General features: G+C 46.5%; 1 protein-coding gene and 1 long non-coding RNA gene across 9 annotated transcripts in view; one reads left to right on the top strand and one right to left on the bottom strand.

Annotated features, from left to right (window-relative positions):
- Positions 1–2274, bottom strand: part of CFAP20DC (CFAP20 domain containing) — a 215555-nt gene extending 213281 nt beyond the window's left edge. For 3 of the 6 annotated variants that reach the window (XM_075938429.2, XM_075938436.2, XM_075938433.2), the window contains exon 1: positions 2116–2274. The gene's annotated coding sequence lies outside the window, so the exon portion shown is untranslated. Of the gene's footprint in view, positions 1–1457; positions 1970–2115 lie in introns of those variants that run through there. The other 3 variants (XM_075938431.2, XM_075938437.2, XM_089781287.1) reach the window with 2 other exon arrangements.
- Positions 2275–2333: 59 nt separating this feature from the next.
- The window catches only part of LOC112546377 (uncharacterized), a 304389-nt gene continuing 294609 nt past the window's right edge, over positions 2334–12113 (top strand). For 2 of the 3 annotated variants that reach the window (XR_016350462.1, XR_012906422.2), the window contains exons 1-2: positions 2334–2464; positions 2984–3068. This is a non-coding gene — a long non-coding RNA (uncharacterized LOC112546377). Of the gene's footprint in view, positions 2465–2983; positions 3069–6723; positions 6867–7368; positions 8782–12113 lie in introns of those variants that run through there. The other variant, XR_003090062.3, reaches the window with a different exon arrangement.

The following is a 12113-nucleotide window of genomic DNA, read 5'->3' as shown; positions in this document are numbered from 1 at the left end:
TTGCAGATATTGTACAAAGTGAATTTGTACCTAACACTAATTTGTTGAAAAATGTTACACATATACTACTTTTGGCAGGGAAGGGAGACTTAGTCTAAGATTGTTAATACATATAACTCAGCATCATTGTCCTGAAGGTAATGCTGATTTATGATAGGCTGGAACACAACAGAGAAAGCAGTTAATCATAGATGAAGGGTTATAGAATCTTTTAGACAAATGAAATCTATGTACTGAATATTTAAAACTAGGTTTATCACATTGATATATATTTTCTCAAAATACAAGTTAACGTAACAGATGGTAAACAAGGATATTAATAACATACCAAAACTATCAATGTTTCAATACAAAAACAAAGTAAAAAATAGCCTTTAAAAAAAACTGCAAGATAAAATAAATAGGTGTTTCATTGTTATACAAGTTAAAGCTACCAACAATTGTTTGCAATTATGTATGAGCACAAACACCTACACCAGTAAATAAATGAAGTATTTTTGTACTAGGGATGCGTAATGTTAGCTCGTAAGCATCACCTAGTTAAGCAGTGAGGGCTGGAGCAGCTCCCTGCCTGCTGCTGCAAACAGGGGCTGCTCCATGGCAGGGTTGGGAGCGGATGCTTGAGCCAGGTCCCCGTGGGTGGGAGGGCCCCCCTGCCCACCCTTTAATGGGTTAACTGGTTTAACATGACATTTACATGGTTAACCAATTAAATGGGATTTTAAATCCCTATTTTCTACCATTTACTCCTTTTACCTTAGTATCACTGTACTTTTCAGCAAATGAAATATGTTAATGAACATAGTTTGATGTCATCCATACTGTACAAATCTATAGGAAGTTTCACTGATTACATTTATAGCATTGAAGATTCGTACTAAACCTGGACCCATCGTTAACACTAAGATAAAGCACCAAAGACTAGACTGCAGAGAACAATACTGACACAGGCAATAGAATACGGTGGATTGGCTTGTTGTCACTCCCATCATTGATAGGATTTCTGGTAATCATATAAATCCTGCTTTCCATAAGCATGGAGCTAGAAACTGACAAGATCCACATGCTTTGTGTCTGTTTTCAGAACTGTACAATGCAATACTGAATTAGAAAGGAGCCCAAACCAAAACCCAGAACTGATCACTCATTTAGAAAAAGTTTCAGATCCTCATCCAAATATTATGGTTCAAGTTTCTCTCATATACATACTGTATTTGTTTATTTCAATAACAACTGGGGGTGGGGGGGTTAGCCCATATTTTTGTTTGTGTTATTTAGTGACACTTACTAGATAGCTATATTGTATACTGTATTAACACCTTCCCCATAAAGGAATGGGCATTTAGGACCGCTTCACCACACATTTCAACAGTAAAGTTTTGAAACTCAAGCAAGGCATTTTAAGTCACAGCCATCACAACTACAACAGGCTGCCATCCTATAAAATACTCCCTTACAATGGCAAAGCCCACGTTTCCATGGAAATACTGAAGAACAGCTGAACTACTTGCCCCAGCACAGCCTGGCTTGACCCCATCAGAGGGGGTTAATATTTTCAGCACACCCAACAGCAGCCTGACAGAACAGCTCCTGTGGAGAAATGGAGGAGGGGAGACTGGAAGGGACTCATCTGTGGGGACCATTGGGGAGACATCACCAAGCAAGGTCTCTCTGAGGGAGTAAGGTCTTTTCACTTTGGGGAGTGCACGTGCATCTCACCTGTGGTACCGTATGGGGGGGAGCATCTCACCTGAGTGTCTCTCGCTGGGGGGGTAAAGGTATGAAGGGGTGAGGTGGTCTCGCATGAGGACTGCATAAGAGGAGCTAGGGAGAATGTCTCCACGGGGAGAGTGTGGTGAGGCCAGGGCTCTTACCCAGGGAGTGTGCAGAGGTGGGGGCGTACACCTCACCTGGGGGCGCTCACCTGGGGCTGTGTGCGGGGAGGGGGGCGCCTCACCTGGGGCTGTGTGTATGGGGCACACACCTCACCTGGGTATGCTCACCTGGGGCCGCCTCACCTGGGGCTGCGTGCGGGGAGGGGGCCGCCTCACCTGGGGCTGTGTGTATGGGGCACACACCTCACCTGGGGCTGTGTGCGGGGGGGGGGGGCCTCACCTGCGGGAGTCACGTCACGGCGGAACCTGCGGCCGCAGCAAGGTGCACACACTGCGCCTGCGCCTCCGCGACACCCGCTCTCGGCGCGGCGGCGGGGGTGGGCGGAGCTAGATCCCGCTCGCGCTGCCGTTCTACCGTTTGAAATGGCGGCGCGCGAGCTCGAGGAGGCGAGATCGCCGAGTGATCGATAGTCCCTGCCTGGCCCCTCCCCCAATCCTCGCGCGGGGCTGAGGTGACGCGGAGCGGGCTGGCCCCTGCCCCTCCGGCCGCGGGCCCAACGTCTCTCGCGAGCCGGGAGCCCGCTCGGCTGGACCCGAGCCGTTGATATTCCCGGCGGGTCTCTCGTGTGGTGAGTGGCGGCCCCTCCCGCTCCCGCTCGATCCGTGTCGCCCGAGGCGGCTCTGTGCGCCTCTCCGAGTAGTTCTCGCCTTGCGTGGGAAGGCGCAAGATCCCACACGGGATCCCGCCTGGGCGGCCTGGCCGCGTCTGCACCCCCCAGTCTGGGTAGAGGAAAAACAGAATCACTCCCACATCGCTGACTTGGGCACCCGGCCATTAAGTTCCTCAGCCCGGCTGCTGTGCGCTGCTCCACTCCCTGCACTGACCCCCCCCCCCACCTGACATGTCTCACCTCACCTTACCAGAACGGTACGTGCACACATGGGGTATGCCGATGCAGCTTTCGAAATTACGTGTCACATGATGCATTTCACACAGAGCATCTTTGTTATGTCGCTTCATAGTCATAAGTAGGGGGACCAGAGGTCCCACTTTTAAAGGGACAGTCCTATTTTTAAGCCCTCCTGCAGGTGTCCCTACTAGTCAAATTGTTCTGTATTTTTTCTCTATCCTTCATCGGTACCAATAGGTCTTAGTGCTGGTGGATCCTTGCTCACCAGCTGCCCACCCACCAGTGATGAGTGGAGGGAGAATCCAGTGGCCGATGACTGAGGGTGAGTGCAAGGCTGGTGGTCAAGCAAAGCTGCACTATGTGAGGTGGGGGGGCAGCTCTTTCCCCTGGGGGGTCTCAGTGCAATCCCTGCTGCATTCCTCCTCTTGGCCTACAGGCTCCTCTCCCCCCATCAGCCAGCCAGCCTTGGCTGCTTGCTGCAGCAGCTGATGTGTGTGTGTAGGAAGTGGTTGGTTACATGTCCCCTCTGATGCCCACCTCTGGTGACATGTCCCCTCTGACGCAAGGCTGGGGGAGGGGCTTTTAGAAAGTGGGTGGGCTTTGCCCACCCACTCTCCCATGTCCTCAAATAGGCCCAGGAAAAACTCTGGCCCAGGGCGCCTCCCAGAAGGAGCCAAGTCCTGCATATGCCAATGCCCTACACAATGCTGGCATAGGGAAGCTGCTGTGCCTCTCAGCTAAACTTTGGAGTAGCAGGTAGGAAGCTATTTCCAGCCAGTTTCTGATCCGACTGTATAGGTCCCCAAGCAGGGGTGTTTAGCACCCTTTTCACATGCTGACCCCAGGGAACATAGGGCTGCTCGGTCCCCTCCCTTACTGAGCCATCTGTCTGGCTAGATTTTCTGAAGCTTCTGCAGCCAGGTTCCCAGGACCCTGGCACTCAATGCATCCTTAGGGCATAACCTTAGGGGACAGGAGGTGGTTGGGTTATGCCAGCGGCCAGGTTGGAGTTGTTAGCTGCCTTTCTACACTGTGTGGGCAGGAAGGGACAAGAAGCTTCTAGCCATGGATGGAGGTGGGGGGGCAGGGGTGGGAGGGAAGAGATGCCTTTGGAATAAATATGGACCAGGTCATCCGTACCCTCCCCCCATCCTCCTTGAGCAGGAAGTAGCTCCCTTCCCTTCCTTCCTGCACAATGCTGAAGGGCTGCTGCTGGGCACGCTCTGGTGTGACCCCTAACAGAAATCCGGGGTGGGAGCACTGTGATCCTGCATTCCCTCTGCATTCCCTCCACATGTTGCTTTGAGAAGACTTGGCACCCTCTACCAGGAGAGGCAGGTCTACCCTAGGAATCCAGCCAGGTATGGCTGGTGGAGAGTGCTGGGTAGGGAAGCTTGGGTCAGGTTGGTTAGTCACCCCCATTCCCTTGAAAAAGTCTACAGGAATGTGTGTATTGCCTGTCTCCATGCACACTTTAAAGATAAGACGGTAAATAAAAAGACTCCAGCTATACAGTATTTCTTATTAACTGGGGCTCAGTCAAGCTGATGTTAATTAAATGTTTGTACAGTACAGTTTTGATTGATTGCCATTGAACTCGCTTGAGTACGAGTAATTTTACCAGGTGTCCCATATTCAGCATAGGGAAATATGGTCACCCTATTCATAAACCAATTTTCATAAAGCATGAGGGCGTGACAAGGTCTCCTGTTGACTTTGCCAGTATTGCCCTGTCTAGGCGCATTGTAGAGCACTGTTGCTAGGCCAGCCAGAGAGGAGATATCAAATCACTGGTTCCTAAGTTCTAGAATGGATGTCCAGGCCTGTTTCAAAGCAAGAAGATGTCGAAAGAAGCCCTGTTAGCATAATACCACTAGTAAAAGTGTTTGAGTTAGTGGGGACGAGATCATGGGTAACGAATTGTACCCAAAACTGGTCTGGTAGCACTTTATAGACTCACAAAACACATAGATGGTATCATGAGCTTTCGTGGGCACGGCCCACTTCTACAGATGACTCCGGTCATTTGAAGAAGTGGGCTGTGCCCACGAAAGCCCATGATACCATCTGTATGTTTTGTTAGTCTATAAAGTGCCACCAGACCAGTTTTTGTTTTTTAAGTTTATCCTGTACAGACTTAACTCGGCTACCCTCTGAAGAAATTGTACCCAGTTCTTCAAAATCAGATTTCAGTCAGATATTCTTGGCTGTTCATTTGATAGGTCTGTTTATACCTAAAGGTTTATTGGATTTTCATAGAATGCTTTTTCTTAGGTATATAGGCTCATTCTTACTAAGAAAAGTATTATTCACATTTCAGTTGCCTATACCTGATTAATGATTAAATTTAACCTTTAAACTTCCACAGCCTGCTAGAAGGATACAACTATACTATAGTCAGAGTAGGGAGAAGGAAATATTTACATCAGTTATGAAACCTATATGTCAGTCTCATGTTGCCTTGGGCTTTTAGAAGACAACTCTTTCTCTGCTGTATTACATAATAGCTTGTATTAATCAGAGTTTGTTACCGGTGGTCCACTTAGCCCAATTTCTTCAGATGCCAGGTGCTTCAGAGGGAATGAACAGAACAAGCAATCATCCAGTGAGTCAGCTTATGTTGTTCATTCCCAGCTTCTGGCAATTAGTAGATAGGGGGACACCTATCTGACCATCCCTGACCATCTTAGCTAATAGCCATTGATGGACCATTCCTTCAAGAACTGACCTAATTCTCTTTTGAACATAGTTGTAGTTTTGGTCTTTTCGCCATCCCCTGGCAACAAGTTTAACAGGTTGACTGTGTGTTATGTGAAGAAATACTTTATTTTGTTTGTTTCAAACTTGCTTTTAATTTAATTGAGTTATCCTTTCTGTTATGTGAAGGGGTAAATAACACTTCCATACTCACTTGCTCCATACCAATCATGATTTTATAGACATCTATCATATTGTCTCAGTCATTTCTTTTCCAACCTGAAAAATCCCAATATTTAAAAACTCTCCTCATAAGAATGCTATTTCATTCCTTTAATCATCTTTGTTGTCCTTCTCTGTACCTTTTCCAATTCTATTATTATTTTTAGACATTAAGGACAATGTAGATGCTAAAATTGATGCCATTTATTAAATGGCAAGAAGTAGTTGATAGAGCCAGGATTAGAGAGAAGATGTTAGTTCCAAAATAAGGGTCTAAGAACTGCCAGACTTATTTGGGAAGACAATAGATGGCAGTGGAATACTGTAGGTTTAAGCTAAAATAATAAAATTCATTTCACATAACTCTGGAAAGAATCTGAAACTTATGTGACAAGAAGGGAGGGCTGGAACTCCTGAGAAATTCTACAAACTGAGACTTAGACAGAAAAACCTGAGGATAATCAGATAAGTGGAGCAAGCAGCTCAGAGATCAACAGGTGTGGAGAAGCAGCTATGTCCCTGCTTAGGACGAAACTGACCACCAGCCTTTTTTCCAACTGCAGTGAGTGTGATAATTGAATACAGACACTGGGAGAAGAAAAATCAAATTGTAATGTTTTCTATTTATTTAGATGTTGACTAGTTTCTACCAAAAAGGCACCTAACCTTCTCTCTAGGCACCCTGTGACTCAAAAATTATTGTTAATCAAAGTAACCAGCCAGTTTAGACTAACTAGTCTCAAGTGTTTCTGAAGTGTGGTTGATATCAAGATATTTATAAGCTTCTGTAGAATTGTCTTATTAGTTCAATTGTCATTTTCACCTGATGCTACTTCTGTAACTGCTCTCTTTATTGCTGTATTTGAATAATTCTTCCAGTACAGCAGGGTTACTAATTGATCGTGACAATGAAGTATGAACATCAGGATTGGAAATTAGGCCACTGTACAATGTATATTCACTAGAATTTATAAGATGAGCGTGTTTAGCTTTTGGTAAGTGCTTAAATACAAAATTTCTAGGAAAAATGCAAATGAATGTCTGTCTTTATCTTCCAGGACACTCTTCTCATTGTCTAAACATAAACCAGTTCACTTCACAACATGTTTCAATGAACACAAATGTTTACTGTATTTAACCATAGGAAATGCCAACATATGGACTTCCCTTCCTGATGGAAAGATCATAAACACAGTATAGGGTTAGTTCCCCTGCCTTTTGAATTAAAACACAAATGTTAGCTGCATTATGTTGGGAACTGAATTTCCTTAATTTAGATGATTCAGAGTGCTCCTGAATATTTGATGTGTGATATTAAAAACAGGCTTCTTTAAAGCCCCCCCCCCGATACATCACGGCTCAGTATCCATGGGAATATTACTGTAATTTTCGTCACCCACTCCTGGCTCATATTTATTTGAGAGCATCAGTTAGACTTGGAGCAGCCTGCCAGTTAATGTATGCCAAGTGGCCTCCCCTGCTGTGTGAAGCTCCATTTCAGCTGTAATGACAATTTGTCAGCCTGTTCTGTACTGCATTGTTCTGAGTTGGCCCTGCCTGTGCCTTTTCATACTGTCATCTCTTCCAGTTTGGGATTCCCTCATCCGACTGTTGAAATTTATCTCCTGTACGCTTATATTACACCATAACTAATAAATAGTAATCCTAATGACAAAGTAAGAAAACATCTTGTCACCCTACAGGAGGTCCCAAGGCTCTGTGCTGTCATTTCCGATTTACTGAGTCATTGACTAGAGCACAGTTAGAAGGGGAGAGGGATTATGAGCGATTGTGGAAGCTTCAGTTTTTGAAGTAGTAAGTAAAGTGAATAACAACATTTGTGAATGTATTGTGAGTTGTATTTTTCTACAAAACCAAGAGTCTTATCACATCATAGAATCATAATCATGCAGGACTTGGTATGACCTTCAGATTTATAAGCATATTCTCCACCCCATTATCAAAGCCATTACTACTGAACAGTACTGGGTACAAGAGTGTCTTCTGTGGAACTCCACTATATGAATTCACCTCCACAATGTGTGTATCCCTGCTGGGCCCTCCAACCAGGAGGATGGACGAGAAAGCTTGCATCCCTAGCCCCTTTATCTTTGCTCTGAGAACCCTGTAATCACAGGTGATCTGTTTAGGATTAGATCTGGTAATATCATTAGTGTCTATGGATGGGCAGCATGGGATAGTGGTCAAGGGACCAATGAATCTCAGCAACCTATCTGTAATGTCTCAGGGGCAGGCTATAGACACGCACTATGCCACCATAAATTCTGTTATCTCTGGGTATGTCTACACAGCAAAGTTATTTTGAAATAACAGCCCTTATTTCGAAATAATTTTCCTAGTGTCTACACAGCCAAACTGCTATTTCGAAATAGTGGAGCGCTTATTTCAAATTTGGTAAACCTCATTCTATGAGGAATAACACCAAATTTGAAATAGCTATTTCAAAATAAGTGCTGTGTAGACACTTATTTCGAAATTGGGGGGCTCCAGCCTTCCCAGGGTGCCCTGGTGGCCACTCCAGCCTCAACCAAGAACACTCCTCTCCTTTCCCTCCTCTCCTCCCCATAGCCCATAAAGGGGTAGACTCTGGCCACAGTGCCTGTGCCAGCTCCAAGCCTGCCAGCCCAGAGCCAGCAGTCACTCTCCCTGACCCAGTGGCCCCAAAACATGAGCCAGCAAGCCACTAGCAGCCAGCCCTCCACCGCTCCCCAAGAGCAGTCTGCCAGCTCCTAGGAGCCTGCCAGGGCCCGGAGAAGGTGGGCACCTTCCGGGTCCAGGGCAGAGATAATGGACCTTATTCAGGTTTAGTGGGGATACCCCCAATATCCATGATCTCCGCACTAGATGGAGGAACACGGCCGTCTACGTCAGGATGGCTGCCAGCCTGGCCACCAAAGGTCACATGCGAATCCGGGAGCAGGTTTGCATGAAAATCAAGTTGGTCCAGTGAGACCCCCCATCCCTGAGCCTCCTCTCCCCCTTCTTCCCCTTGCTTCCCCCTTCCAGCTCTCTCCTCCCAGTTTCCCCCTCCCCTCTCCCACCCTCTTTCCTCCCCTCTCCTGCCTCCTTTCCCCAGTCTTACCAGAGTTTCATTCCCCCCCTCCCCCCTGTTTTGTTAAATAAAGACAGTTTGTGTTTATGAAAAAACGTGTATTTTATTTTACATCAGGAAGGAGGGCGGGGGGGGGGGGGTAAGTGGAAGGATGTGAGAGAGGAATGAGGCACAAGCCCCCAGTGGGGCAGACCAGGGAGACTGTTATTGCTCCTTAGAGTGGAAGCTTTCCCGCAGGGCCTCCTGGATACTGACAGACCCCCAATGGACCTCCCAGATGGCAGCCTGCAGAAAGTGCAGCCAGGCTCGCAGCAACGTGTCCAAGAGAAGCACCAGAGTACCCAGGGGCAGCTTTAGCTCCATGTTGCAGAGTGCTGTGGTGTCCTGAGTGAGGGCAACCAGGGCATGCAAAGACAAAAATGCTTTGCTGTCCCTCATTGATGTAGGCAAGCAAGCAGGAAAACCTGAGAACCGGCTGTCCGGGGGAGTCCCTTTAAGCACAGGCCTCAGCCCAGACAGCAGCTGGTTCCAGCCGGCCTTAAATGCGATTCAGCGTCCACTCAGTGTGGATGCACTATTTCAAAATAGCAAAACACTATTTCGAAATGCATTTTGTGTGTAGACGCTTTATTTCGAAATAATCTATTTTGAAATAACACTGTAGTATAGACATACCCTCTGAGAGTAATATCTCAATTGATCTTTTTGAGTGGTGTATATCCTAATAATCAAACGTAATTCTATGTGTTATATACAGGTAAGCAATATTGCACACAAAAAGTTATCTTAAAAGAACATTATTAAATCAAACATTCAAAAGCTAGAGATATGTCATAATTAAGATTGTCTGGTTAATTACAGGCATCCCTACAAAGTGACTCTTGAAATGTTTCTTCTGGTAGAATTCTGGACTTGGTTAAAAGAATTCTCGGAAAAAGAGAGAGTTTTGAATTGTGGAGAGAAGTGACATTTCTAGGGGACAAATTACACTAAAAAGTAACATCTGGGGAGTCAAACACATAGGCTGCGTCTAGACTGCATCCCTTTTCTGTAAAAGGGATGCAAATTAGACACATCGCAATTGCAAATGAAGCGGGGATTTAAATCCCCCCCGCTTCATTTGCATAAACGTGGCTGCTGCTTTTTTCCGGCTCGGAGCTTTGCCGGAAAAAAGCGCCAGTCTAGATGCGGATCTTTCGGAAAATAAAGCCTTTTCCGAAAGATCCCTTATTCCTTATTTTAAGAGGACTAAGGGATCTTTCGGAAAAGGCTTTATTTTCCGAAATATCTGCATCTAGACTGGCGCTTTTTTCCCGGCAAAACTCTGAGCCGGAAAAAAACGGCAGCCATGTTTATTCAAATGAAACGGGGGGGGGGGGGGTTTAAATCCCCGCTTCATTTGCAATTGAGATGTCTAATTTGCATCCCTTTTACAGAAAAGGGATGCAGTCTAGACACAGCCATGGAATACATACATGTTATTTCAGATAAAAGTCCTGATTTTTAGTTTAGAATAAAATTGCACATATTTTAGTAATGCAGCCGTCTCAGATAAATGGCAACAAATTTAATTTTGTCTTATTTTTAATTGTAACATCCTCTCCGATTAAAAATACTGTAAGTAAGTATAAGAGTGGAATTCGTTGCTGCATTTTCCTGATCTGCTCTCCCTGAGCTTTCAGACCAGAAACATTTCCAGTTGCTGGTAGTGAATATATTATCCTTCCCTCTTAGTTTAAGATAATGACACTTTTCTTTCTAAGGGCTCCATTCTCCCCTTTAAGCAGAGAGGATCTGAAATTAAGACTTGGCTGGGCAGGGTTGGGAAAGTGAGGGAATCTGGCCAGGTTTACACTCCAGACCTATACGTGTATATCTAGGTCATTTAGGTGTGAAAAAGCCACACTGTTAAGCAACACAGATTGACTGAACCCTGCTTCTAGGCAGTGCTATGTTGATGGGAGAGCTTCTCTCATCAATGCAACTATTATTTTTTAGGGAGGTAGATTAACTAGGCTGACAGGAGAAGCTCTCCTGTTGGCGTAGGCACAGCTTCAGTTAGCAATAGAGCTTACGCTGGTGCAGCTGTGCTGATGCTGCATTTTAAGTATAGATCTGCTCTATGTTCACAGAATTTCCCTCTTTCTCACTAAATGTCACAGAAACCTCTCTACAGGGATTCTGTGGGATCCAGATCTGCAGATCAGTGGAGGAAGCATGGCTAGGCCACTTTCCACAGTATGCTCCCAGTTCCCCAAACCACAAGGGAAAAGAGAAAATTCGTTCAGATCTGGTTTTGGTCAGGTTCCTGGATTCCATGCCATGGAACCCCACTTTAGTTTAGAGAGGGTTCAAAGAACAACCTGTTCAAGGTTGGTGCTCAAGAAGGGACAAAGCAGGAGTGGGAATCCTATGACTTCCTTTGATCTAGCTTGCGGCAAGGTTTGGGGCTTCTCTTCCTCCCCCCAGAGCAGGACAAGCTGGCACTACTGCGCTAGCTGCACTGCAAGTCTCCCTGCCTCAGCCTAGCACCAGCTCTCCCTGCTATGGGGGTAGAGGGGGGGCATTAGAATCATAGCGCTGGAAGAGATCTCAGGAGGTCATCAAGTCCAGCCCCCTGCCCAAGGCAGGACCAACCCAACTCAATCAGCCCAGCCAGGGCTTTGTCAAGCCGAGACCTAAACACCTCTAGGGATGGAGATTCTACCACCTCCCTAGGGAACCCAGCCCAGCGCTTCCCCACCCTCCTGGTGAAATAGCTTTTCCTAATCTCCAACCTGCAACTCTCCATCCTCTTTGGAACCTCCCTTCAAGAATTGCCTAAGCCTCCCCACAGGTCAGATCAAGGGAAGCAGGGAGCTGGATCTGGCCCTTCGGGGCTCCAGAGCAAGGAAGCCCCAGCACCCTGAGTGTGTATTCATGTCTCTTTTTCTCCCTTGGGGAGCAGGCCAGTGAGGTTTGTTTCTTTTCTTTTCCTGCTGTGTTTTCTTTTGCTTTTTTCCACTGGGGGCAAGCCAGCGTGGTGTGCTTTGTTTGCTTTGGTTAGTTGATCTTTTTTCCCCACTGGTGTGTGGCCCCAGATAAGGATGTTAACTAGCGATTAATGTACTAGTCAGGTAGTCGATGGAATTTCCATAGATTACCTGACTAGTCGATAGGTACTTCCTCATTCCTCCTTGGAAATGTACAAGTGCCCCTGCTGGGGAAGTCCCTCTGGGCTGAACGCGGGCCAGCTCATGGAGCCCGGGGTCAGTGGAGGACTCCCCAGCTGACTGCAGGTTCCGGGTTCCGTGCAGCATTTCCCCAGTACCTGGGGTCAGCTCCCCAGAACTCCCCAGCTGACCCCAGGCTCTGCGCAGCTCTGCTGCAAGCAGT

Source organism: Pelodiscus sinensis, chromosome 11, assembly GCF_052426305.1.
Source record: "Pelodiscus sinensis isolate ZL-2025 chromosome 11, ASM5242630v1, whole genome shotgun sequence".
NCBI lineage: Eukaryota > Metazoa > Chordata > Testudines > Trionychidae > Pelodiscus > Pelodiscus sinensis.
The sequence above is the reverse complement of the archived record's forward strand: the minus strand, read 5'-3'. Positions and strand labels throughout refer to the sequence as shown.